The sequence below is a fragment of the Anomaloglossus baeobatrachus genome, unplaced genomic scaffold (genome assembly GCF_048569485.1).
Source record: "Anomaloglossus baeobatrachus isolate aAnoBae1 unplaced genomic scaffold, aAnoBae1.hap1 Scaffold_2970, whole genome shotgun sequence".
Classification (NCBI taxonomy): domain Eukaryota; kingdom Metazoa; phylum Chordata; class Amphibia; order Anura; family Aromobatidae; genus Anomaloglossus; species Anomaloglossus baeobatrachus.
The window spans coordinates 1-27,281 of NW_027442408.1; the positions used below are offsets into that span (position 1 = coordinate 1).

The following is a 27,281-nucleotide window of genomic DNA, read 5'->3' on the forward strand; positions in this document are numbered from 1 at the left end:
GATCTTAGCCAAAAGGCCGAGAAGCGATAACCAGAATTGGTTTGGGCCTCGAGTGGCACCCTGGCCTATGCCGGACACATCTTAGGGAGAGAGAGCGAGAGGGAGACAAACCCACGCCTACACAAGACATTTTGTCACCCAAGCCAACCCTTGAAAAGGCTGCTTTGCAGAGCCAAAACAAGAAGAATGGTGCGTTTTGCAGCCGCCGCCCACTGCAATGAATCTGAATAACTCCTCCTTTAGGGCGCAAGCAACTCCCCTCCCCCTTGCAGTCTTTCCAATTCACGATACAAAAAGACGGACAGGACAGGTTGCCTGACTTTCCGTCACTGCCACCCTTTGCCATCCTTACCCGTAGAAAGCCCTTTCATCATCCCCAAACCCTAATCTTTTCCCTTTCCTTCCCAGCCCCCAAACCCTGCCCTCTGTACCTTTCTCACCACCCGCTTCCCTTCTCCTGTCATCCCCCTACCACCCGGGAAAAAAAGAGATTGCCCCCTCCTTCCACTAGCCCACCCTCCCACCCAAAGAACAACTTCTTCTGCGCAGCTTGTTTTCTAGGCAGCAGCGCTATTGTGATGTCATCGGGGGGCATTGTGACAAGCCGCCAGTGTTCCGTCTCTTCATGTTGTGCACAGTTCAAACGGAAAATACATCAACAGGCAGACTACAGAAAAGCTTACTATCAAAGGTTAGAGGGGGGCTTTCTCAGAGGGCTTTTTACAGTTTTTCTATTCCCAATTAGCCGTTTAAGTGTACTTATTGAAAGTAGTAATTCTTTCATAGGCCGCCCTTTCTTAGTATTTGACGTTCCTTATATTGCGGTATGAGGCTTCGCAGTAGGTTGCAAACATTCATCACCCATGACTGTCCCCAATTGAGCTCAGAAGCTCAATGTCTATCATGACCTCTCTTTTAGAATGTCCAAGAGCAAGCAAACTATTCCTCCAGGAGAGGGCGCCAACAGACTACTAAAGAGATCATCATTACTCAAAGAAAACCCCAAAAACCAATGCATGATAGGAATAAACAGGTAACTTTCTTTGGAGTGGAAGCGGAGAGATCGCACCAGATGCCAATTCTAGATGTTATCACACCTGTGGTCACTGCAGCAGCAGGTGAATCCACTTTGTCCAAAAGGGATCTATTCCATTCAATTGCAAATGATCTAGATAAGACAGAGAACTGCAGCACGGGGACATAGCCGAGTTGGTCAGGTTGAGTGGTGATGAGTTTGCTATTTGGATGAATAAAGAAAGTCAAAAGTGTGAAAGATAAAAAACAAAAGGAGGAAGTGTGAAAAGTGAATGGGCCAAATTGAGGTGCATATGAAGACGTATGCTTTCTTCCAATTCATTAAATCGGGCTAATATGAATCAGGTGAATTGAGTTCTGCTTTTGGAAACTGGGTTAAGAAGGGGTGCACCGTTCCTGGAGGTACTGCAATACCAGGTCAATGCGTGGAGTGGACAGAGCAAGCTCTTTTTCCATCTCCCTGTTCTAAAAATCCATTTAATATATGGTCCCCAGATAGGGGACGTATCAGATATTAAACTGATAAGAACAGATACTACACTTGATCTTAGCCAAAAGGCCGAGAAGCGATAACCAGAATTGGTTTGGGCCTCGAGTGGCACCCTGGCCTATGCCGGACACATCTTAGGGAGAGAGAGCGAGAGGGAGACAAACCCACGCCTACACAAGACATTTTGTCACCCAAGCCAACCCTTGAAAAGGCTGCTTTGCAGAGCCAAAACAAGAAGAATGGTGCGTTTTGCAGCCGCCGCCCACTGCAATGAATCTGAATAACTCCTCCTTTAGGGCGCAAGCAACTCCCCTCCCCCTTGCAGTCTTTCCAATTCACGATACAAAAAGACGGACAGGACAGGTTGCCTGACTTTCCGTCACTGCCACCCTTTGCCATCCTTACCCGTAGAAAGCCCTTTCATCATCCCCAAACCCTAATCTTTTCCCTTTCCTTCCCAGCCCCCAAACCCTGCCCTCTGTACCTTTCTCACCACCCGCTTCCCTTCTCCTGTCATCCCCCTACCACCCGGGAAAAAAAGAGATTGCCCCCTCCTTCCACTAGCCCACCCTCCCACCCAAAGAACAACTTCTTCTGCGCAGCTTGTTTTCTAGGCAGCAGCGCTATTGTGATGTCATCGGGGGGCATTGTGACAAGCCGCCAGTGTTCCGTCTCTTCATGTTGTGCACAGTTCAAACGGAAAATACATCAACAGGCAGACTACAGAAAAGCTTACTATCAAAGGTTAGAGGGGGGCTTTCTCAGAGGGCTTTTTACAGTTTTTCTATTCCCAATTAGCCGTTTAAGTGTACTTATTGAAAGTAGTAATTCTTTCATAGGCCGCCCTTTCTTAGTATTTGACGTTCCTTATATTGCGGTATGAGGCTTCGCAGTAGGTTGCAAACATTCATCACCCATGACTGTCCCCAATTGAGCTCAGAAGCTCAATGTCTATCATGACCTCTCTTTTAGAATGTCCAAGAGCAAGCAAACTATTCCTCCAGGAGAGGGCGCCAACAGACTACTAAAGAGATCATCATTACTCAAAGAAAACCCCAAAAACCAATGCATGATAGGAATAAACAGGTAACTTTCTTTGGAGTGGAAGCGGAGAGATCGCACCAGATGCCAATTCTAGATGTTATCACACCTGTGGTCACTGCAGCAGCAGGTGAATCCACTTTGTCCAAAAGGGATCTATTCCATTCAATTGCAAATGATCTAGATAAGACAGAGAACTGCAGCACGGGGACATAGCCGAGTTGGTCAGGTTGAGTGGTGATGAGTTTGCTATTTGGATGAATAAAGAAAGTCAAAAGTGTGAAAGATAAAAAACAAAAGGAGGAAGTGTGAAAAGTGAATGGGCCAAATTGAGGTGCATATGAAGACGTATGCTTTCTTCCAATTCATTAAATCGGGCTAATATGAATCAGGTGAATTGAGTTCTGCTTTTGGAAACTGGGTTAAGAAGGGGTGCACCGTTCCTGGAGGTACTGCAATACCAGGTCAATGCGTGGAGTGGACAGAGCAAGCTCTTTTTCCATCTCCCTGTTCTAAAAATCCATTTAATATATGGTCCCCAGATAGGGGACGTATCAGATATTAAACTGATAAGAACAGATTTTTTGATTTAACAGCATCTTTATTATCATGCACTACTCACAAAAAGGTAACAAACCGTGTACGGTGCCGCAGCCCCGTACACACAGAAATATACAATCCTTCTTACATAGCCATAGAGTACGACGCACTAAACTATACATCACGCTCCTATGCTTATCCATAACACTCAAGCTGAAAGAAAAAGTTAGACAATAAATAACGACGAACCGGCGATTGGGGGATGGGGGTAGGGGAAAAGGGGGATAGGGTGGGGAAATCACAGGCCCGAAGCTTTATTGAAAGACGCACATAACGGGAAAAGGAGGGAGGGGGCATGGAAGAGGTCTAAACCTCCTCCTCGGCGCTGTCGTCCGGACTGTCCATGATGGAATAGTCTCTGAGCAGGCTGTGGATCAGCCTGCGGCAATCCTGGATAGACATCCTCTCCCTCTTCAAGATGAGCCGGTTCCTGGCGACCCAAATAGCGTCCTTAAAGCAGTTCATAAGGCGCCAAGCCTCCTGGATGGCTCCAACGGTGTGAGTCCCAGGGAAGAGTCCATAAAGTACGGAATGGTACGATAGGCTCCCTCTGGGGACGGAGTTCCTCAGGTCATCCTCCAGGGCAACCAACAGGCGCTGTGCGAAACGGCAGTCCCAAAAGGCGTGCAGCGATGTTTCCTCCACGAAGGGGCACCTTGGGCAGTACCGGGTTTTGCACAGGTTCCGGGCGTGCATGAATGACCGGACGGGCAGTCCGCCCTGTATCGCCATCCATGACAAGTCCTTGTGCCCGTTGGTCAATCCAGCCGATGACACGTTTGTCCAAACAGTCTCCAGTGTGTCGTGATGAAGTCCTGGAATGTTCTCCATTTCGTCCTTGGCTCTGATGAGTTTGTGGATAGTCTTTGGCTTCCACAAATCAGGCTTGAGTCCCTCCAGTTGGTGTTCCCTCACAAACCGAACCACGTCTCCGTAGAACCATGGCGCCGTCCAGTTGTAGGGGAAGGAGCTGTCCCACTTGTCCCAGCCTAACCGTCTCCAAAGGGGGAGCAGGAAGAAGCGAGACATGGACCCACCCGCGGAACCTCTCTTGACTCGCAGAGTTCGGCGAACGCAGTCACATACGAAGGAGGATCGCAGGAGGGTGGGGATATCGGGTACGCCCTTCCCACCCTTGCGAGGATCCTTGTACATGATGCTCCGCTTTACTCTGTCCATCTTGGATCCCCAGACAAAACGAAACACCGTCCTGGTAATGGCCCTGCACACGGTGGCAAGGGGGGGCCAGGCCTGGGCCGTGTACTGCAGCACGGGCAGTACCTCGTTACGCAGGACCAGTGCTTTGCCCTCACAGGTGAGGCGTCTGAGGCTCCACAGACCGATCCGTTGGGTGATCTTGGTCAAGCGTTCCTCCCAGGACTTGAGGGCTGCTCCTTCCTTCCCGAACCAGACTCCAAGAACCTTGATGAAATCCGGCTGGATGCTGAAAGGGAAGGGGGCGGAAGAGGCCGGCTGCCAGTCCCCGAAGAGCATGGCTTCCGACTTCCCGCAGTTGACTTTGGCTCCCGAAGCCCGTCCGAAGGTCTCACAGGTCTGGACGAGGGTGTCGACTGAGCGCCGGTCCGCGCAGAAGACGGTCACGTCGTCCATGTAGAGCGAGCACTTGACCTCGAAGCGTTCTGGTCCTGGTGCGGTGATCCCTCTGATCTCTCCATTCCGCCGGATAGCCTCTGCAAAGAGTTCTATAACACAAACAAAAAGAAGAGGTGACAGAGGACAGCCTTGTCTGACCCCTGAGAGGACCGGGAAGGGGTCAGTCTTCCAGCCGTTTACCAACACCGAGCTGTGAATATCAAAATACATTAGTTGGACATACAAGCAAAACATGTTACCCAAACCTAACCTGTGCAGAGCTTTGCCCAGGAACTCATGGGAAACACGGTCGAAGGCCTTTTCCTGATCCAACGAGATCAGGGCTGCGTGCACCCGGCGGGCTTTGATGTACTCGACCGTGTCCCGCATGAGAGCCAGGCTGTCTGCGATGCGACGTCCGGGGATGCCGCAGGTCTGATCCGGGTGGATGATCCGTCCGATAACAGTCTTCAATCTCGTTGCCATCGTCTTGGCCAGGATCTTGTAGTCGACGTTCAGAAGGGTGATGGGACGCCAATTCTTCAGGTCGCACCTCTCTCCTTTACGCTTGTACAGGATCGTGACCATTCCTTCCCTCAGAGATGGAGGCATTCTGCCCTCCACCACCATCTCCTCATACAGCCCTAACAGGTCCGGACAGATTAGGTCTCCCAGCGCTACATAGAGCTCTGCTGGGAGGCCGTCACTGCCCGGTGTCCTGCCAGAACTAAAGGATTTGGCGGCCGAGAGCAGCTCGTCCACCGTCAGAGGAACATCCATGGCCGCCGCGTCTGCAGGGTCAAGATGGTTAGTGATACCTGACAGGAACTTATCGGCGGCCTCGTGGTCAGTAGCCTTGCGGGCGTAGAGTTCGCTGTAGAAGTCGCTGACGACCTTCATCACGTTCTCTTTCCCGCGTCGCATGCTTCCACTCTCGTCTCGTAGTTCATTCATGGGCGTGTGACCGGCGTGGAGTTTCCTGAAAAAGAACGAGTTACATTTCTCACCCTTCTCCAGGTTCTCCACTTTGGAACGGAAGACAATTCGCTCGGACTCCTCCTCGAAGTGCCTTTTCAGGCTCCTCTTAGTCTCCTCCAGCTCCTCTCTCACGTCCCAGCCGCATCGAAGAAGGTCCTGCAGGGAACGCAGCTCACGCTGGAGTCTCCTGAAGTCCCTCCTCTTCAGACCCGCCTGTTGTTGACTCTTTGCCTGAAAGAAGAAACGGAACTCGAGTTTAACGTATTCCCACCAGTCAGAAACAGACTGGAAGCCCGCCTTGTAGGCCCGCCACGTGGAGTAGGCAGCTCTAAGCTCCTCCAGAATCTCACCCTTTTCCAGCAGAGAGCAGTTCAGCTTCCAGGAGCCCGGGCCAATGGGGAAGCCATGGCCCAGCACACCTTGAAAGTGAATGGCTCTGTGGTCAGAGAAGAAGCAGGGGACCATCGAGTGCCCACTCCGCCCAACCGCCCGAGAGGTAAACACAAAGTCAATCCTGGAACGCAGCGAGCCATCGGATCGGCACCATGAATAGTTCACGGATCCGTGTCCGATGGAGCCAACAACGTCCACAAGAGAGGCTTCGGTCACCATCTCAATGAGCAGTTTGGATGTGACGTCCAACTTGGCAGCCGTTCCAGAACTGCGTCCATCCTCCTCAATCGGGCAGTTGAAATCCCCGGCCATCACTACCGTCCTGGCGGTAGCGAGCTGAGGGCGCAGGGCTTGGAGGAGCTCCAGTCGATCGCTCTTCACAGGAGAAGCATACACATTGATGAACCTGACAGGTTCTCCCGCCCAGGTGCCATCCACGAGCAGTAACCTGCCGCAGACGATTTCCTGAACAGAGTCCAATGTGAAGGCGCTTCCCCTGATCAGCACGGCGACCCCCGCGGACCTACAGTCGCCTCCGCCGGACCAGTAGGATGGGCCATGGGTCCACTCCCTGGCCAGATGGTTGAAGGACCTAGAGGAGGGAAGGGAGCATTCCTGCAGGAAAAATACATCACTAGACTGAGTGTTAAGGAACGCAAAAATTGTCTGACGTCGGAACTTGCCTCTGATGCTCCTAACATTAATGGAAAAGATGTTAATGTTAGCAGTCATTGGAGGAAAGAGAAAGTTAGCGCAGGCGGTGTGCCTTAGTTACCACTCCGGTCGGGCGGTTCTTCCTCTTTGGCACCTGCTGGTAAGGGTATCTCCAGCAGACCCTCTTCTTCTAGCTGATCGAGCAGGGATGGTGCCTCAGTGGCTTCCGACTCCTCCATTTCTTCTTCGGCCACAAGGGACTCCACCATCTGCTCCAACACGTCCGGTTCTGGGAGGAGGCCATCCTCCTCTTCCTGGGGTGGATTGGGATCCACAATGAACAGCTTGGAAGGTTCTGCGACAGGACTATCTTCCACCTTCCTTTTCCTTTGGCCTGTACCTGAGGAGACAAGAGCTGGAAAATCCTCCTCGGTGAAAAGTGCAAGAGTGCTGAGGTCCTCTGCTCTCATGGTCTGGGGAGGGAGAGTGGGCTTTGGGGGGGGGGTGAGGAGACCAACTGAGGAGTAGGGAAATGAGGTGGAGGTAGTGGAATCCTCAGTAGGGTTGGCCGGGGGGGGAGGGGTTTGGACAGGGGTGACAGGGGGGGGGACCAGGGAGGGGGCAACAGTTTTCTTACCCTTTTTCCTGGACTCCGTGGCTGCTGGGGCATCGGCTGGAGCCACGGTCGCCGGGTTCTTGGCCGCCTTGTCCTTGGCCTCTGTGGCCTTGGTCGTAGCTGCCTTGGTCGACGAAGCTGTGACTACCCGATACTGGGTCACCGCGGCAACCCTTGCCCAGGATTTCTCCCGCTGTGGGCAGTCCTTGTAAAGGTGGTCCGCCTGTCCACATAGGTTGCAAGTCTTCTTCTTTGGGCAGTCCTTGGAGCTGTGTCCCGTCACCCGGCAAACCCTGCAGGCGTCCTCCTTGCAGGTCTTCATCGAATGCCCTTTCCCGCCACATTTCCTGCAGTTGTGTGGCATGTCCGGGTAGTAGATGAGACCAAAGGAGTTTCCCAGAGAGAATGTCGGGGGCAGGTGCTGGAGACCATCCTCGGATGCTGGTTCCCTGTAGAGTCGAACGGTTGCTGACCACTTACCCGTCCAGAATCCGTTGCCGTTAAGGATGTGGGATGGCTCCCTCACCACTGTGCAGAGACGTCCCAGGAACGTGGAGATGTCTCTTCCTGGGGTGTGCGGGTTCCGCATGGAGACCGTGATCCTCTTCTCATCCCTCTGTATAGGACAGGATCCTAAAAAAGAATGAAAAGGGGAGTCCGGCATCGCTGCGTTCATCGCCTCCCAGTATCTCCTGCAGGCATTCACCGTGGCAAAGGTTACCAGAAAAATGCCAGTCATGAAGGTCTGGACACTCAGGGTTTCCGCCCTGGAGAAGCCCTGATCCAGAATCATCTTCTTGCAGAACACGTCGCTGGACATGTCCGGCAACCTACCATCCACCGCCTTTAGCTTCAGGGCGACCGTCTGCCGCATCCAAGGCTCCAGGGTTGGAGCCTTTTCCGGCGGCGTCCGGGCTCCCTCCGGCTGGCTGGCGTCGGAGGTAGGGGCCTCTTGGGCCGAAGAAGCCTCTGGATGAGCCTTCCTGGAGGTCCCTGGGTCCTGAGCCTTCTTGGCTGCCTTCTCTGGCTTGCTTGCCATGGCTGGTTCCTGCTTGAGTTCCCGGAGCTGGATCTTGGATTCTTCTCCGGGTGTCTTCTCCCGCTGTGTTCCTCCTCGAAGTTCCTCTGGTCTCCCCAAGTCTTCTCCGAGCCTTCGTCTTCTTGCTTCTTTCTGCCAAGCTCTTCTTCCGTCCGATCTCCCTCTTCCGGTCTCGGCTGGGCTTCGGAGCTCGTCTCCCTGATCGTATCTCGTCAAGTGTAGCTAGCTCAGTTTGTTCTGATAAGAACAGATACTACACTTGATCTTAGCCAAAAGGCCGAGAAGCGATAACCAGAATTGGTTTGGGCCTCGAGTGGCACCCTGGCCTATGCCGGACACATCTTAGGGAGAGAGAGCGAGAGGGAGACAAACCCACGCCTACACAAGACATTTTGTCACCCAAGCCAACCCTTGAAAAGGCTGCTTTGCAGAGCCAAAACAAGAAGAATGGTGCGTTTTGCAGCCGCCGCCCACTGCAATGAATCTGAATAACTCCTCCTTTAGGGCGCAAGCAACTCCCCTCCCCCTTGCAGTCTTTCCAATTCACGATACAAAAAGACGGACAGGACAGGTTGCCTGACTTTCCGTCACTGCCACCCTTTGCCATCCTTACCCGTAGAAAGCCCTTTCATCATCCCCAAACCCTAATCTTTTCCCTTTCCTTCCCAGCCCCCAAACCCTGCCCTCTGTACCTTTCTCACCACCCGCTTCCCTTCTCCTGTCATCCCCCTACCACCCGGGAAAAAAAGAGATTGCCCCCTCCTTCCACTAGCCCACCCTCCCACCCAAAGAACAACTTCTTCTGCGCAGCTTGTTTTCTAGGCAGCAGCGCTATTGTGATGTCATCGGGGGGCATTGTGACAAGCCGCCAGTGTTCCGTCTCTTCATGTTGTGCACAGTTCAAACGGAAAATACATCAACAGGCAGACTACAGAAAAGCTTACTATCAAAGGTTAGAGGGGGGCTTTCTCAGAGGGCTTTTTACAGTTTTTCTATTCCCAATTAGCCGTTTAAGTGTACTTATTGAAAGTAGTAATTCTTTCATAGGCCGCCCTTTCTTAGTATTTGACGTTCCTTATATTGCGGTATGAGGCTTCGCAGTAGGTTGCAAACATTCATCACCCATGACTGTCCCCAATTGAGCTCAGAAGCTCAATGTCTATCATGACCTCTCTTTTAGAATGTCCAAGAGCAAGCAAACTATTCCTCCAGGAGAGGGCGCCAACAGACTACTAAAGAGATCATCATTACTCAAAGAAAACCCCAAAAACCAATGCATGATAGGAATAAACAGGTAACTTTCTTTGGAGTGGAAGCGGAGAGATCGCACCAGATGCCAATTCTAGATGTTATCACACCTGTGGTCACTGCAGCAGCAGGTGAATCCACTTTGTCCAAAAGGGATCTATTCCATTCAATTGCAAATGATCTAGATAAGACAGAGAACTGCAGCACGGGGACATAGCCGAGTTGGTCAGGTTGAGTGGTGATGAGTTTGCTATTTGGATGAATAAAGAAAGTCAAAAGTGTGAAAGATAAAAAACAAAAGGAGGAAGTGTGAAAAGTGAATGGGCCAAATTGAGGTGCATATGAAGACGTATGCTTTCTTCCAATTCATTAAATCGGGCTAATATGAATCAGGTGAATTGAGTTCTGCTTTTGGAAACTGGGTTAAGAAGGGGTGCACCGTTCCTGGAGGTACTGCAATACCAGGTCAATGCGTGGAGTGGACAGAGCAAGCTCTTTTTCCATCTCCCTGTTCTAAAAATCCATTTAATATATGGTCCCCAGATAGGGGACGTATCAGATATTAAACTGATAAGAACAGATACTACACTTGATCTTAGCCAAAAGGCCGAGAAGCGATAACCAGAATTGGTTTGGGCCTCGAGTGGCACCCTGGCCTATGCCGGACACATCTTAGGGAGAGAGAGCGAGAGGGAGACAAACCCACGCCTACACAAGACATTTTGTCACCCAAGCCAACCCTTGAAAAGGCTGCTTTGCAGAGCCAAAACAAGAAGAATGGTGCGTTTTGCAGCCGCCGCCCACTGCAATGAATCTGAATAACTCCTCCTTTAGGGCGCAAGCAACTCCCCTCCCCCTTGCAGTCTTTCCAATTCACGATACAAAAAGACGGACAGGACAGGTTGCCTGACTTTCCGTCACTGCCACCCTTTGCCATCCTTACCCGTAGAAAGCCCTTTCATCATCCCCAAACCCTAATCTTTTCCCTTTCCTTCCCAGCCCCCAAACCCTGCCCTCTGTACCTTTCTCACCACCCGCTTCCCTTCTCCTGTCATCCCCCTACCACCCGGGAAAAAAAGAGATTGCCCCCTCCTTCCACTAGCCCACCCTCCCACCCAAAGAACAACTTCTTCTGCGCAGCTTGTTTTCTAGGCAGCAGCGCTATTGTGATGTCATCGGGGGGCATTGTGACAAGCCGCCAGTGTTCCGTCTCTTCATGTTGTGCACAGTTCAAACGGAAAATACATCAACAGGCAGACTACAGAAAAGCTTACTATCAAAGGTTAGAGGGGGGCTTTCTCAGAGGGCTTTTTACAGTTTTTCTATTCCCAATTAGCCGTTTAAGTGTACTTATTGAAAGTAGTAATTCTTTCATAGGCCGCCCTTTCTTAGTATTTGACGTTCCTTATATTGCGGTATGAGGCTTCGCAGTAGGTTGCAAACATTCATCACCCATGACTGTCCCCAATTGAGCTCAGAAGCTCAATGTCTATCATGACCTCTCTTTTAGAATGTCCAAGAGCAAGCAAACTATTCCTCCAGGAGAGGGCGCCAACAGACTACTAAAGAGATCATCATTACTCAAAGAAAACCCCAAAAACCAATGCATGATAGGAATAAACAGGTAACTTTCTTTGGAGTGGAAGCGGAGAGATCGCACCAGATGCCAATTCTAGATGTTATCACACCTGTGGTCACTGCAGCAGCAGGTGAATCCACTTTGTCCAAAAGGGATCTATTCCATTCAATTGCAAATGATCTAGATAAGACAGAGAACTGCAGCACGGGGACATAGCCGAGTTGGTCAGGTTGAGTGGTGATGAGTTTGCTATTTGGATGAATAAAGAAAGTCAAAAGTGTGAAAGATAAAAAACAAAAGGAGGAAGTGTGAAAAGTGAATGGGCCAAATTGAGGTGCATATGAAGACGTATGCTTTCTTCCAATTCATTAAATCGGGCTAATATGAATCAGGTGAATTGAGTTCTGCTTTTGGAAACTGGGTTAAGAAGGGGTGCACCGTTCCTGGAGGTACTGCAATACCAGGTCAATGCGTGGAGTGGACAGAGCAAGCTCTTTTTCCATCTCCCTGTTCTAAAAATCCATTTAATATATGGTCCCCAGATAGGGGACGTATCAGATATTAAACTGATAAGAACAGATACTACACTTGATCTTAGCCAAAAGGCCGAGAAGCGATAACCAGAATTGGTTTGGGCCTCGAGTGGCACCCTGGCCTATGCCGGACACATCTTAGGGAGAGAGAGCGAGAGGGAGACAAACCCACGCCTACACAAGACATTTTGTCACCCAAGCCAACCCTTGAAAAGGCTGCTTTGCAGAGCCAAAACAAGAAGAATGGTGCGTTTTGCAGCCGCCGCCCACTGCAATGAATCTGAATAACTCCTCCTTTAGGGCGCAAGCAACTCCCCTCCCCCTTGCAGTCTTTCCAATTCACGATACAAAAAGACGGACAGGACAGGTTGCCTGACTTTCCGTCACTGCCACCCTTTGCCATCCTTACCCGTAGAAAGCCCTTTCATCATCCCCAAACCCTAATCTTTTCCCTTTCCTTCCCAGCCCCCAAACCCTGCCCTCTGTACCTTTCTCACCACCCGCTTCCCTTCTCCTGTCATCCCCCTACCACCCGGGAAAAAAAGAGATTGCCCCCTCCTTCCACTAGCCCACCCTCCCACCCAAAGAACAACTTCTTCTGCGCAGCTTGTTTTCTAGGCAGCAGCGCTATTGTGATGTCATCGGGGGGCATTGTGACAAGCCGCCAGTGTTCCGTCTCTTCATGTTGTGCACAGTTCAAACGGAAAATACATCAACAGGCAGACTACAGAAAAGCTTACTATCAAAGGTTAGAGGGGGGCTTTCTCAGAGGGCTTTTTACAGTTTTTCTATTCCCAATTAGCCGTTTAAGTGTACTTATTGAAAGTAGTAATTCTTTCATAGGCCGCCCTTTCTTAGTATTTGACGTTCCTTATATTGCGGTATGAGGCTTCGCAGTAGGTTGCAAACATTCATCACCCATGACTGTCCCCAATTGAGCTCAGAAGCTCAATGTCTATCATGACCTCTCTTTTAGAATGTCCAAGAGCAAGCAAACTATTCCTCCAGGAGAGGGCGCCAACAGACTACTAAAGAGATCATCATTACTCAAAGAAAACCCCAAAAACCAATGCATGATAGGAATAAACAGGTAACTTTCTTTGGAGTGGAAGCGGAGAGATCGCACCAGATGCCAATTCTAGATGTTATCACACCTGTGGTCACTGCAGCAGCAGGTGAATCCACTTTGTCCAAAAGGGATCTATTCCATTCAATTGCAAATGATCTAGATAAGACAGAGAACTGCAGCACGGGGACATAGCCGAGTTGGTCAGGTTGAGTGGTGATGAGTTTGCTATTTGGATGAATAAAGAAAGTCAAAAGTGTGAAAGATAAAAAACAAAAGGAGGAAGTGTGAAAAGTGAATGGGCCAAATTGAGGTGCATATGAAGACGTATGCTTTCTTCCAATTCATTAAATCGGGCTAATATGAATCAGGTGAATTGAGTTCTGCTTTTGGAAACTGGGTTAAGAAGGGGTGCACCGTTCCTGGAGGTACTGCAATACCAGGTCAATGCGTGGAGTGGACAGAGCAAGCTCTTTTTCCATCTCCCTGTTCTAAAAATCCATTTAATATATGGTCCCCAGATAGGGGACGTATCAGATATTAAACTGATAAGAACAGATACTACACTTGATCTTAGCCAAAAGGCCGAGAAGCGATAACCAGAATTGGTTTGGGCCTCGAGTGGCACCCTGGCCTATGCCGGACACATCTTAGGGAGAGAGAGCGAGAGGGAGACAAACCCACGCCTACACAAGACATTTTGTCACCCAAGCCAACCCTTGAAGAGGCTGCTTTGCAGAGCCAAAACAAGAAGAATGGTGCGTTTTGCAGCCGCCGCCCACTGCAATGAATCTGAATAACTCCTCCTTTAGGGCGCAAGCAACTCCCCTCCCCCTTGCAGTCTTTCCAATTCACGATACAAAAAGACGGACAGGACAGGTTGCCTGACTTTCCGTCACTGCCACCCTTTGCCATCCTTACCCGTAGAAAGCCCTTTCATCATCCCCAAACCCTAATCTTTTCCCTTTCCTTCCCAGCCCCCAAACCCTGCCCTCTGTACCTTTCTCACCACCCGCTTCCCTTCTCCTGTCATCCCCCTACCACCCGGGAAAAAAAGAGATTGCCCCCTCCTTCCACTAGCCCACCCTCCCACCCAAAGAACAACTTCTTCTGCGCAGCTTGTTTTCTAGGCAGCAGCGCTATTGTGATGTCATCGGGGGGCATTGTGACAAGCCGCCAGTGTTCCGTCTCTTCATGTTGTGCACAGTTCAAACGGAAAATACATCAACAGGCAGACTACAGAAAAGCTTACTATCAAAGGTTAGAGGGGGGCTTTCTCAGAGGGCTTTTTACAGTTTTTCTATTCCCAATTAGCCGTTTAAGTGTACTTATTGAAAGTAGTAATTCTTTCATAGGCCGCCCTTTCTTAGTATTTGACGTTCCTTATATTGCGGTATGAGGCTTCGCAGTAGGTTGCAAACATTCATCACCCATGACTGTCCCCAATTGAGCTCAGAAGCTCAATGTCTATCATGACCTCTCTTTTAGAATGTCCAAGAGCAAGCAAACTATTCCTCCAGGAGAGGGCGCCAACAGACTACTAAAGAGATCATCATTACTCAAAGAAAACCCCAAAAACCAATGCATGATAGGAATAAACAGGTAACTTTCTTTGGAGTGGAAGCGGAGAGATCGCACCAGATGCCAATTCTAGATGTTATCACACCTGTGGTCACTGCAGCAGCAGGTGAATCCACTTTGTCCAAAAGGGATCTATTCCATTCAATTGCAAATGATCTAGATAAGACAGAGAACTGCAGCACGGGGACATAGCCGAGTTGGTCAGGTTGAGTGGTGATGAGTTTGCTATTTGGATGAATAAAGAAAGTCAAAAGTGTGAAAGATAAAAAACAAAAGGAGGAAGTGTGAAAAGTGAATGGGCCAAATTGAGGTGCATATGAAGACGTATGCTTTCTTCCAATTCATTAAATCGGGCTAATATGAATCAGGTGAATTGAGTTCTGCTTTTGGAAACTGGGTTAAGAAGGGGTGCACCGTTCCTGGAGGTACTGCAATACCAGGTCAATGCGTGGAGTGGACAGAGCAAGCTCTTTTTCCATCTCCCTGTTCTAAAAATCCATTTAATATATGGTCCCCAGATAGGGGACGTATCAGATATTAAACTGATAAGAACAGATACTACACTTGATCTTAGCCAAAAGGCCGAGAAGCGATAACCAGAATTGGTTTGGGCCTCGAGTGGCACCCTGGCCTATGCCGGACACATCTTAGGGAGAGAGAGCGAGAGGGAGACAAACCCACGCCTACACAAGACATTTTGTCACCCAAGCCAACCCTTGAAAAGGCTGCTTTGCAGAGCCAAAACAAGAAGAATGGTGCGTTTTGCAGCCGCCGCCCACTGCAATGAATCTGAATAACTCCTCCTTTAGGGCGCAAGCAACTCCCCTCCCCCTTGCAGTCTTTCCAATTCACGATACAAAAAGACGGACAGGACAGGTTGCCTGACTTTCCGTCACTGCCACCCTTTGCCATCCTTACCCGTAGAAAGCCCTTTCATCATCCCCAAACCCTAATCTTTTCCCTTTCCTTCCCAGCCCCCAAACCCTGCCCTCTGTACCTTTCTCACCACCCGCTTCCCTTCTCCTGTCATCCCCCTACCACCCGGGAAAAAAAGAGATTGCCCCCTCCTTCCACTAGCCCACCCTCCCACCCAAAGAACAACTTCTTCTGCGCAGCTTGTTTTCTAGGCAGCAGCGCTATTGTGATGTCATCGGGGGGCATTGTGACAAGCCGCCAGTGTTCCGTCTCTTCATGTTGTGCACAGTTCAAACGGAAAATACATCAACAGGCAGACTACAGAAAAGCTTACTATCAAAGGTTAGAGGGGGGCTTTCTCAGAGGGCTTTTTACAGTTTTTCTATTCCCAATTAGCCGTTTAAGTGTACTTATTGAAAGTAGTAATTCTTTCATAGGCCGCCCTTTCTTAGTATTTGACGTTCCTTATATTGCGGTATGAGGCTTCGCAGTAGGTTGCAAACATTCATCACCCATGACTGTCCCCAATTGAGCTCAGAAGCTCAATGTCTATCATGACCTCTCTTTTAGAATGTCCAAGAGCAAGCAAACTATTCCTCCAGGAGAGGGCGCCAACAGACTACTAAAGAGATCATCATTACTCAAAGAAAACCCCAAAAACCAATGCATGATAGGAATAAACAGGTAACTTTCTTTGGAGTGGAAGCGGAGAGATCGCACCAGATGCCAATTCTAGATGTTATCACACCTGTGGTCACTGCAGCAGCAGGTGAATCCACTTTGTCCAAAAGGGATCTATTCCATTCAATTGCAAATGATCTAGATAAGACAGAGAACTGCAGCACGGGGACATAGCCGAGTTGGTCAGGTTGAGTGGTGATGAGTTTGCTATTTGGATGAATAAAGAAAGTCAAAAGTGTGAAAGATAAAAAACAAAAGGAGGAAGTGTGAAAAGTGAATGGGCCAAATTGAGGTGCATATGAAGACGTATGCTTTCTTCCAATTCATTAAATCGGGCTAATATGAATCAGGTGAATTGAGTTCTGCTTTTGGAAACTGGGTTAAGAAGGGGTGCACCGTTCCTGGAGGTACTGCAATACCAGGTCAATGCGTGGAGTGGACAGAGCAAGCTCTTTTTCCATCTCCCTGTTCTAAAAATCCATTTAATATATGGTCCCCAGATAGGGGACGTATCAGATATTAAACTGATAAGAACAGATACTACACTTGATCTTAGCCAAAAGGCCGAGAAGCGATAACCAGAATTGGTTTGGGCCTCGAGTGGCACCCTGGCCTATGCCGGACACATCTTAGGGAGAGAGAGCGAGAGGGAGACAAACCCACGCCTACACAAGACATTTTGTCACCCAAGCCAACCCTTGAAAAGGCTGCTTTGCAGAGCCAAAACAAGAAGAATGGTGCGTTTTGCAGCCGCCGCCCACTGCAATGAATCTGAATAACTCCTCCTTTAGGGCGCAAGCAACTCCCCTCCCCCTTGCAGTCTTTCCAATTCACGATACAAAAAGACGGACAGGACAGGTTGCCTGACTTTCCGTCACTGCCACCCTTTGCCATCCTTACCCGTAGAAAGCCCTTTCATCATCCCCAAACCCTAATCTTTTCCCTTTCCTTCCCAGCCCCCAAACCCTGCCCTCTGTACCTTTCTCACCACCCGCTTCCCTTCTCCTGTCATCCCCCTACCACCCGGGAAAAAAAGAGATTGCCCCCTCCTTCCACTAGCCCACCCTCCCACCCAAAGAACAACTTCTTCTGCGCAGCTTGTTTTCTAGGCAGCAGCGCTATTGTGATGTCATCGGGGGGCATTGTGACAAGCCGCCAGTGTTCCGTCTCTTCATGTTGTGCACAGTTCAAACGGAAAATACATCAACAGGCAGACTACAGAAAAGCTTACTATCAAAGGTTAGAGGGGGGCTTTCTCAGAGGGCTTTTTACAGTTTTTCTATTCCCAATTAGCCGTTTAAGTGTACTTATTGAAAGTAGTAATTCTTTCATAGGCCGCCCTTTCTTAGTATTTGACGTTCCTTATATTGCGGTATGAGGCTTCGCAGTAGGTTGCAAACATTCATCACCCATGACTGTCCCCAATTGAGCTCAGAAGCTCAATGTCTATCATGACCTCTCTTTTAGAATGTCCAAGAGCAAGCAAACTATTCCTCCAGGAGAGGGCGCCAACAGACTACTAAAGAGATCATCATTACTCAAAGAAAACCCCAAAAACCAATGCATGATAGGAATAAACAGGTAACTTTCTTTGGAGTGGAAGCGGAGAGATCGCACCAGATGCCAATTCTAGATGTTATCACACCTGTGGTCACTGCAGCAGCAGGTGAATCCACTTTGTCCAAAAGGGATCTATTCCATTCAATTGCAAATGATCTAGATAAGACAGAGAACTGCAGCACGGGGACATAGCCGAGTTGGTCAGGTTGAGTGGTGATGAGTTTGCTATTTGGATGAATAAAGAAAGTCAAAAGTGTGAAAGATAAAAAACAAAAGGAGGAAGTGTGAAAAGTGAATGGGCCAAATTGAGGTGCATATGAAGACGTATGCTTTCTTCCAATTCATTAAATCGGGCTAATATGAATCAGGTGAATTGAGTTCTGCTTTTGGAAACTGGGTTAAGAAGGGGTGCACCGTTCCTGGAGGTACTGCAATACCAGGTCAATGCGTGGAGTGGACAGAGCAAGCTCTTTTTCCATCTCCCTGTTCTAAAAATCCATTTAATATATGGTCCCCAGATAGGGGACGTATCAGATATTAAACTGATAAGAACAGATACTACACTTGATCTTAGCCAAAAGGCCGAGAAGCGATAACCAGAATTGGTTTGGGCCTCGAGTGGCACCCTGGCCTATGCCGGACACATCTTAGGGAGAGAGAGCGAGAGGGAGACAAACCCACGCCTACACAAGACATTTTGTCACCCAAGCCAACCCTTGAAAAGGCTGCTTTGCAGAGCCAAAACAAGAAGAATGGTGCGTTTTGCAGCCGCCGCCCACTGCAATGAATCTGAATAACTCCTCCTTTAGGGCGCAAGCAACTCCCCTCCCCCTTGCAGTCTTTCCAATTCACGATACAAAAAGACGGACAGGACAGGTTGCCTGACTTTCCGTCACTGCCACCCTTTGCCATCCTTACCCGTAGAAAGCCCTTTCATCATCCCCAAACCCTAATCTTTTCCCTTTCCTTCCCAGCCCCCAAACCCTGCCCTCTGTACCTTTCTCACCACCCGCTTCCCTTCTCCTGTCATCCCCCTACCACCCGGGAAAAAAAGAGATTGCCCCCTCCTTCCACTAGCCCACCCTCCCACCCAAAGAACAACTTCTTCTGCGCAGCTTGTTTTCTAGGCAGCAGCGCTATTGTGATGTCATCGGGGGGCATTGTGACAAGCCGCCAGTGTTCCGTCTCTTCATGTTGTGCACAGTTCAAACGGAAAATACATCAACAGGCAGACTACAGAAAAGCTTACTATCAAAGGTTAGAGGGGGGCTTTCTCAGAGGGCTTTTTACAGTTTTTCTATTCCCAATTAGCCGTTTAAGTGTACTTATTGAAAGTAGTAATTCTTTCATAGGCCGCCCTTTCTTAGTATTTGACGTTCCTTATATTGCGGTATGAGGCTTCGCAGTAGGTTGCAAACATTCATCACCCATGACTGTCCCCAATTGAGCTCAGAAGCTCAATGTCTATCATGACCTCTCTTTTAGAATGTCCAAGAGCAAGCAAACTATTCCTCCAGGAGAGGGCGCCAACAGACTACTAAAGAGATCATCATTACTCAAAGAAAACCCCAAAAACCAATGCATGATAGGAATAAACAGGTAACTTTCTTTGGAGTGGAAGCGGAGAGATCGCACCAGATGCCAATTCTAGATGTTATCACACCTGTGGTCACTGCAGCAGCAGGTGAATCCACTTTGTCCAAAAGGGATCTATTCCATTCAATTGCAAATGATCTAGATAAGACAGAGAACTGCAGCACGGGGACATAGCCGAGTTGGTCAGGTTGAGTGGTGATGAGTTTGCTATTTGGATGAATAAAGAAAGTCAAAAGTGTGAAAGATAAAAAACAAAAGGAGGAAGTGTGAAAAGTGAATGGGCCAAATTGAGGTGCATATGAAGACGTATGCTTTCTTCCAATTCATTAAATCGGGCTAATATGAATCAGGTGAATTGAGTTCTGCTTTTGGAAACTGGGTTAAGAAGGGGTGCACCGTTCCTGGAGGTACTGCAATACCAGGTCAATGCGTGGAGTGGACAGAGCAAGCTCTTTTTCCATCTCCCTGTTCTAAAAATCCATTTAATATATGGTCCCCAGATAGGGGACGTATCAGATATTAAACTGATAAGAACAGATACTACACTTGATCTTAGCCAAAAGGCCGAGAAGCGATAACCAGAATTGGTTTGGGCCTCGAGTGGCACCCTGGCCTATGCCGGACACATCTTAGGGAGAGAGAGCGAGAGGGAGACAAACCCACGCCTACACAAGACATTTTGTCACCCAAGCCAACCCTTGAAAAGGCTGCTTTGCAGAGCCAAAACAAGAAGAATGGTGCGTTTTGCAGCCGCCGCCCACTGCAATGAATCTGAATAACTCCTCCTTTAGGGCGCAAGCAACTCCCCTCCCCCTTGCAGTCTTTCCAATTCACGATACAAAAAGACGGACAGGACAGGTTGCCTGACTTTCCGTCACTGCCACCCTTTGCCATCCTTACCCGTAGAAAGCCCTTTCATCATCCCCAAACCCTAATCTTTTCCCTTTCCTTCCCAGCCCCCAAACCCTGCCCTCTGTACCTTTCTCACCACCCGCTTCCCTTCTCCTGTCATCCCCCTACCACCCGGGAAAAAAAGAGATTGCCCCCTCCTTCCACTAGCCCACCCTCCCACCCAAAGAACAACTTCTTCTGCGCAGCTTGTTTTCTAGGCAGCAGCGCTATTGTGATGTCATCGGGGGGCATTGTGACAAGCCGCCAGTGTTCCGTCTCTTCATGTTGTGCACAGTTCAAACGGAAAATACATCAACAGGCAGACTACAGAAAAGCTTACTATCAAAGGTTAGAGGGGGGCTTTCTCAGAGGGCTTTTTACAGTTTTTCTATTCCCAATTAGCCGTTTAAGTGTACTTATTGAAAGTAGTAATTCTTTCATAGGCCGCCCTTTCTTAGTATTTGACGTTCCTTATATTGCGGTATGAGGCTTCGCAGTAGGTTGCAAACATTCATCACCCATGACTGTCCCCAATTGAGCTCAGAAGCTCAATGTCTATCATGACCTCTCTTTTAGAATGTCCAAGAGCAAGCAAACTATTCCTCCAGGAGAGGGCGCCAACAGACTACTAAAGAGATCATCATTACTCAAAGAAAACCCCAAAAACCAATGCATGATAGGAATAAACAGGTAACTTTCTTTGGAGTGGAAGCGGAGAGATCGCACCAGATGCCAATTCTAGATGTTATCACACCTGTGGTCACTGCAGCAGCAGGTGAATCCACTTTGTCCAAAAGGGATCTATTCCATTCAATTGCAAATGATCTAGATAAGACAGAGAACTGCAGCACGGGGACATAGCCGAGTTGGTCAGGTTGAGTGGTGATGAGTTTGCTATTTGGATGAATAAAGAAAGTCAAAAGTGTGAAAGATAAAAAACAAAAGGAGGAAGTGTGAAAAGTGAATGGGCCAAATTGAGGTGCATATGAAGACGTATGCTTTCTTCCAATTCATTAAATCGGGCTAATATGAATCAGGTGAATTGAGTTCTGCTTTTGGAAACTGGGTTAAGAAGGGGTGCACCGTTCCTGGAGGTACTGCAATACCAGGTCAATGCGTGGAGTGGACAGAGCAAGCTCTTTTTCCATCTCCCTGTTCTAAAAATCCATTTAATATATGGTCCCCAGATAGGGGACGTATCAGATATTAAACTGATAAGAACAGATTTTGATTTAATGAAGCTTTCCAAAGCACCACAAAAAATGCATGACCGAAGTCACACCAAAAACAGTGCAAAGGCTAGGATTCGTGTGGACCCCACCGTGAGGAGAGGGTCCCCAAAAATCAACCCTGTCCCTCCGAGCCAGAAGGCCACAGCAAGGGTCAGGGATCTTCGGTGCTCCCCCAAGCCGAAGCCTGGTTGAGCCTTGTCGTTGCTCCCAGCGTCCACCCAGGCATCTTACCCAAGTGGAGTAGAGAGCTACTAGTTGTTGGTTTTGCAGCCGAAACTGCCCGGACCGTCAACCGGTGTTGGTTTCTCAGCCCAAGGCTAACCGGACCTCCAACCGGGTGTTGGTTTCTCAGCCGAAGCTGACCCAGACCTCCAACCGGGTGTTGGTTTCTCAGCCGAAGCTGACCCAGACCTCCAACCGGGTGTTGGTTTCTCAGCCCAAAGCTGACCAGACCTCCGACCGGGATTATAAAAATTTCCCTTCCTAGCCAGAAGGCCGAGATAGGATAATATGCTCAAAAAGTATGAAAAGGCAAGGTACGGGGTGCTACAGAGCCCAAGGCTTGCCGGGGTCCCAAGCCAGCAAGCTCAGACTCACTCCAGGGTCGTCAGTCCTGGGGCACGTTGTACCATAGCCCCCCACCCTTACTCAGTCTAATAGCCTCGATCCTGGTAGGGCCATGTTTTCCTCTAGATGAATATACTATCCACCCAGAGTACTAGCAAGCGCAACCTTCCAGTGTGCATTGTATCATTGTACTAAGGTGGCCTGGAGCTTAAACCACCTCTTCGAACAACACTACACTTGATCTTAGCCAAAAGGCCGAGAAGCGATAACCAGAATTGGTTTGGGCCTCGAGTGGCACCCTGGCCTATGCCGGACACATCTTAGGGAGAGAGAGCGAGAGGGAGACAAACCCACGCCTACACAAGACATTTTGTCACCCAAGCCAACCCTTGAAAAGGCTGCTTTGCAGAGCCAAAACAAGAAGAATGGTGCGTTTTGCAGCCGCCGCCCACTGCAATGAATCTGAATAACTCCTCCTTTAGGGCGCAAGCAACTCCCCTCCCCCTTGCAGTCTTTCCAATTCACGATACAAAAAGACGGACAGGACAGGTTGCCTGACTTTCCGTCACTGCCACCCTTTGCCATCCTTACCCGTAGAAAGCCCTTTCATCATCCCCAAACCCTAATCTTTTCCCTTTCCTTCCCAGCCCCCAAACCCTGCCCTCTGTACCTTTCTCACCACCCGCTTCCCTTCTCCTGTCATCCCCCTACCACCCGGGAAAAAAAGAGATTGCCCCCTCCTTCCACTAGCCCACCCTCCCACCCAAAGAACAACTTCTTCTGCGCAGCTTGTTTTCTAGGCAGCAGCGCTATTGTGATGTCATCGGGGGGCATTGTGACAAGCCGCCAGTGTTCCGTCTCTTCATGTTGTGCACAGTTCAAACGGAAAATACATCAACAGGCAGACTACAGAAAAGCTTACTATCAAAGGTTAGAGGGGGGCTTTCTCAGAGGGCTTTTTACAGTTTTTCTATTCCCAATTAGCCGTTTAAGTGTACTTATTGAAAGTAGTAATTCTTTCATAGGCCGCCCTTTCTTAGTATTTGACGTTCCTTATATTGCGGTATGAGGCTTCGCAGTAGGTTGCAAACATTCATCACCCATGACTGTCCCCAATTGAGCTCAGAAGCTCAATGTCTATCATGACCTCTCTTTTAGAATGTCCAAGAGCAAGCAAACTATTCCTCCAGGAGAGGGCGCCAACAGACTACTAAAGAGATCATCATTACTCAAAGAAAACCCCAAAAACCAATGCATGATAGGAATAAACAGGTAACTTTCTTTGGAGTGGAAGCGGAGAGATCGCACCAGATGCCAATTCTAGATGTTATCACACCTGTGGTCACTGCAGCAGCAGGTGAATCCACTTTGTCCAAAAGGGATCTATTCCATTCAATTGCAAATGATCTAGATAAGACAGAGAACTGCAGCACGGGGACATAGCCGAGTTGGTCAGGTTGAGTGGTGATGAGTTTGCTATTTGGATGAATAAAGAAAGTCAAAAGTGTGAAAGATAAAAAACAAAAGGAGGAAGTGTGAAAAGTGAATGGGCCAAATTGAGGTGCATATGAAGACGTATGCTTTCTTCCAATTCATTAAATCGGGCTAATATGAATCAGGTGAATTGAGTTCTGCTTTTGGAAACTGGGTTAAGAAGGGGTGCACCGTTCCTGGAGGTACTGCAATACCAGGTCAATGCGTGGAGTGGACAGAGCAAGCTCTTTTTCCATCTCCCTGTTCTAAAAATCCATTTAATATATGGTCCCCAGATAGGGGACGTATCAGATATTAAACTGATAAGAACAGATACTACACTTGATCTTAGCCAAAAGGCCGAGAAGCGATAACCAGAATTGGTTTGGGCCTCGAGTGGCACCCTGGCCTATGCCGGACACATCTTAGGGAGAGAGAGCGAGAGGGAGACAAACCCACGCCTACACAAGACATTTTGTCACCCAAGCCAACCCTTGAAAAGGCTGCTTTGCAGAGCCAAAACAAGAAGAATGGTGCGTTTTGCAGCCGCCGCCCACTGCAATGAATCTGAATAACTCCTCCTTTAGGGCGCAAGCAACTCCCCTCCCCCTTGCAGTCTTTCCAATTCACGATACAAAAAGACGGACAGGACAGGTTGCCTGACTTTCCGTCACTGCCACCCTTTGCCATCCTTACCCGTAGAAAGCCCTTTCATCATCCCCAAACCCTAATCTTTTCCCTTTCCTTCCCAGCCCCCAAACCCTGCCCTCTGTACCTTTCTCACCACCCGCTTCCCTTCTCCTGTCATCCCCCTACCACCCGGGAAAAAAAGAGATTGCCCCCTCCTTCCACTAGCCCACCCTCCCACCCAAAGAACAACTTCTTCTGCGCAGCTTGTTTTCTAGGCAGCAGCGCTATTGTGATGTCATCGGGGGGCATTGTGACAAGCCGCCAGTGTTCCGTCTCTTCATGTTGTGCACAGTTCAAACGGAAAATACATCAACAGGCAGACTACAGAAAAGCTTACTATCAAAGGTTAGAGGGGGGCTTTCTCAGAGGGCTTTTTACAGTTTTTCTATTCCCAATTAGCCGTTTAAGTGTACTTATTGAAAGTAGTAATTCTTTCATAGGCCGCCCTTTCTTAGTATTTGACGTTCCTTATATTGCGGTATGAGGCTTCGCAGTAGGTTGCAAACATTCATCACCCATGACTGTCCCCAATTGAGCTCAGAAGCTCAATGTCTATCATGACCTCTCTTTTAGAATGTCCAAGAGCAAGCAAACTATTCCTCCAGGAGAGGGCGCCAACAGACTACTAAAGAGATCATCATTACTCAAAGAAAACCCCAAAAACCAATGCATGATAGGAATAAACAGGTAACTTTCTTTGGAGTGGAAGCGGAGAGATCGCACCAGATGCCAATTCTAGATGTTATCACACCTGTGGTCACTGCAGCAGCAGGTGAATCCACTTTGTCCAAAAGGGATCTATTCCATTCAATTGCAAATGATCTAGATAAGACAGAGAACTGCAGCACGGGGACATAGCCGAGTTGGTCAGGTTGAGTGGTGATGAGTTTGCTATTTGGATGAATAAAGAAAGTCAAAAGTGTGAAAGATAAAAAACAAAAGGAGGAAGTGTGAAAAGTGAATGGGCCAAATTGAGGTGCATATGAAGACGTATGCTTTCTTCCAATTCATTAAATCGGGCTAATATGAATCAGGTGAATTGAGTTCTGCTTTTGGAAACTGGGTTAAGAAGGGGTGCACCGTTCCTGGAGGTACTGCAATACCAGGTCAATGCGTGGAGTGGACAGAGCAAGCTCTTTTTCCATCTCCCTGTTCTAAAAATCCATTTAATATATGGTCCCCAGATAGGGGACGTATCAGATATTAAACTGATAAGAACAGATACTACACTTGATCTTAGCCAAAAGGCCGAGAAGCGATAACCAGAATTGGTTTGGGCCTCGAGTGGCACCCTGGCCTATGCCGGACACATCTTAGGGAGAGAGAGCGAGAGGGAGACAAACCCACGCCTACACAAGACATTTTGTCACCCAAGCCAACCCTTGAAAAGGCTGCTTTGCAGAGCCAAAACAAGAAGAATGGTGCGTTTTGCAGCCGCCGCCCACTGCAATGAATCTGAATAACTCCTCCTTTAGGGCGCAAGCAACTCCCCTCCCCCTTGCAGTCTTTCCAATTCACGATACAAAAAGACGGACAGGACAGGTTGCCTGACTTTCCGTCACTGCCACCCTTTGCCATCCTTACCCGTAGAAAGCCCTTTCATCATCCCCAAACCCTAATCTTTTCCCTTTCCTTCCCAGCCCCCAAACCCTGCCCTCTGTACCTTTCTCACCACCCGCTTCCCTTCTCCTGTCATCCCCCTACCACCCGGGAAAAAAAGAGATTGCCCCCTCCTTCCACTAGCCCACCCTCCCACCCAAAGAACAACTTCTTCTGCGCAGCTTGTTTTCTAGGCAGCAGCGCTATTGTGATGTCATCGGGGGGCATTGTGACAAGCCGCCAGTGTTCCGTCTCTTCATGTTGTGCACAGTTCAAACGGAAAATACATCAACAGGCAGACTACAGAAAAGCTTACTATCAAAGGTTAGAGGGGGGCTTTCTCAGAGGGCTTTTTACAGTTTTTCTATTCCCAATTAGCCGTTTAAGTGTACTTATTGAAAGTAGTAATTCTTTCATAGGCCGCCCTTTCTTAGTATTTGACGTTCCTTATATTGCGGTATGAGGCTTCGCAGTAGGTTGCAAACATTCATCACCCATGACTGTCCCCAATTGAGCTCAGAAGCTCAATGTCTATCATGACCTCTCTTTTAGAATGTCCAAGAGCAAGCAAACTATTCCTCCAGGAGAGGGCGCCAACAGACTACTAAAGAGATCATCATTACTCAAAGAAAACCCCAAAAACCAATGCATGATAGGAATAAACAGGTAACTTTCTTTGGAGTGGAAGCGGAGAGATCGCACCAGATGCCAATTCTAGATGTTATCACACCTGTGGTCACTGCAGCAGCAGGTGAATCCACTTTGTCCAAAAGGGATCTATTCCATTCAATTGCAAATGATCTAGATAAGACAGAGAACTGCAGCACGGGGACATAGCCGAGTTGGTCAGGTTGAGTGGTGATGAGTTTGCTATTTGGATGAATAAAGAAAGTCAAAAGTGTGAAAGATAAAAAACAAAAGGAGGAAGTGTGAAAAGTGAATGGGCCAAATTGAGGTGCATATGAAGACGTATGCTTTCTTCCAATTCATTAAATCGGGCTAATATGAATCAGGTGAATTGAGTTCTGCTTTTGGAAACTGGGTTAAGAAGGGGTGCACCGTTCCTGGAGGTACTGCAATACCAGGTCAATGCGTGGAGTGGACAGAGCAAGCTCTTTTTCCATCTCCCTGTTCTAAAAATCCATTTAATATATGGTCCCCAGATAGGGGACGTATCAGATATTAAACTGATAAGAACAGATACTACACTTGATCTTAGCCAAAAGGCCGAGAAGCGATAACCAGAATTGGTTTGGGCCTCGAGTGGCACCCTGGCCTATGCCGGACACATCTTAGGGAGAGAGAGCGAGAGGGAGACAAACCCACGCCTACACAAGACATTTTGTCACCCAAGCCAACCCTTGAAAAGGCTGCTTTGCAGAGCCAAAACAAGAAGAATGGTGCGTTTTGCAGCCGCCGCCCACTGCAATGAATCTGAATAACTCCTCCTTTAGGGCGCAAGCAACTCCCCTCCCCCTTGCAGTCTTTCCAATTCACGATACAAAAAGACGGACAGGACAGGTTGCCTGACTTTCCGTCACTGCCACCCTTTGCCATCCTTACCCGTAGAAAGCCCTTTCATCATCCCCAAACCCTAATCTTTTCCCTTTCCTTCCCAGCCCCCAAACCCT

The 27,281-nt window shown here is 48.7% G+C and overlaps 12 non-coding genes and 2 pseudogenes across 12 annotated transcripts; all 14 read right to left on the reverse strand.

Moving 5' to 3' along the window:
- Positions 1-1,415: 1,415 nt before the first annotated feature.
- Positions 1,416-1,606, reverse strand: LOC142267772 (U2 spliceosomal RNA). The gene has a single exon (XR_012733602.1). It is a non-coding gene; the product is annotated as a U2 spliceosomal RNA (small nuclear RNA).
- A 1,387-nt stretch (positions 1,607-2,993) lies between these two features.
- Positions 2,994-3,198, reverse strand: LOC142267788 (U2 spliceosomal RNA; annotated as a pseudogene).
- Positions 3,199-8,638: 5,440 nt separating this feature from the next.
- LOC142267797 (U2 spliceosomal RNA) lies at positions 8,639-8,728 on the reverse strand (annotated as a pseudogene).
- Positions 8,729-10,115: 1,387 nt separating this feature from the next.
- Positions 10,116-10,306, reverse strand: LOC142267808 (U2 spliceosomal RNA). Its single transcript, XR_012733628.1, has one exon. It is a non-coding gene; the product is annotated as a U2 spliceosomal RNA (small nuclear RNA).
- Positions 10,307-11,693: 1,387 nt separating this feature from the next.
- LOC142267820 (U2 spliceosomal RNA) lies at positions 11,694-11,884 on the reverse strand. Its single transcript, XR_012733639.1, has one exon. It is a non-coding gene; the product is annotated as a U2 spliceosomal RNA (small nuclear RNA).
- Positions 11,885-13,271: 1,387 nt separating this feature from the next.
- Positions 13,272-13,462, reverse strand: LOC142267832 (U2 spliceosomal RNA). The gene has a single exon (XR_012733650.1). It is a non-coding gene; the product is annotated as a U2 spliceosomal RNA (small nuclear RNA).
- Positions 13,463-14,849: 1,387 nt separating this feature from the next.
- LOC142267844 (U2 spliceosomal RNA) lies at positions 14,850-15,040 on the reverse strand. Its single transcript, XR_012733661.1, has one exon. It is a non-coding gene; the product is annotated as a U2 spliceosomal RNA (small nuclear RNA).
- A 1,387-nt stretch (positions 15,041-16,427) lies between these two features.
- On the reverse strand, positions 16,428-16,618 carry LOC142267779 (U2 spliceosomal RNA). Its single transcript, XR_012733608.1, has one exon. It is a non-coding gene; the product is annotated as a U2 spliceosomal RNA (small nuclear RNA).
- A 1,387-nt stretch (positions 16,619-18,005) lies between these two features.
- On the reverse strand, positions 18,006-18,196 carry LOC142267791 (U2 spliceosomal RNA). Its single transcript, XR_012733616.1, has one exon. It is a non-coding gene; the product is annotated as a U2 spliceosomal RNA (small nuclear RNA).
- Positions 18,197-19,583: 1,387 nt separating this feature from the next.
- On the reverse strand, positions 19,584-19,774 carry LOC142267799 (U2 spliceosomal RNA). Its single transcript, XR_012733620.1, has one exon. It is a non-coding gene; the product is annotated as a U2 spliceosomal RNA (small nuclear RNA).
- A 1,387-nt stretch (positions 19,775-21,161) lies between these two features.
- LOC142267792 (U2 spliceosomal RNA) lies at positions 21,162-21,357 on the reverse strand. Its single transcript, XR_012733617.1, has one exon. It is a non-coding gene; the product is annotated as a U2 spliceosomal RNA (small nuclear RNA).
- Positions 21,358-23,542: 2,185 nt separating this feature from the next.
- Positions 23,543-23,733, reverse strand: LOC142267800 (U2 spliceosomal RNA). The gene has a single exon (XR_012733621.1). It is a non-coding gene; the product is annotated as a U2 spliceosomal RNA (small nuclear RNA).
- A 1,387-nt stretch (positions 23,734-25,120) lies between these two features.
- LOC142267801 (U2 spliceosomal RNA) lies at positions 25,121-25,311 on the reverse strand. Its single transcript, XR_012733622.1, has one exon. It is a non-coding gene; the product is annotated as a U2 spliceosomal RNA (small nuclear RNA).
- A 1,387-nt stretch (positions 25,312-26,698) lies between these two features.
- On the reverse strand, positions 26,699-26,889 carry LOC142267802 (U2 spliceosomal RNA). Its single transcript, XR_012733623.1, has one exon. It is a non-coding gene; the product is annotated as a U2 spliceosomal RNA (small nuclear RNA).
- Between the last annotated feature and the right edge of the window lie 392 nt (positions 26,890-27,281).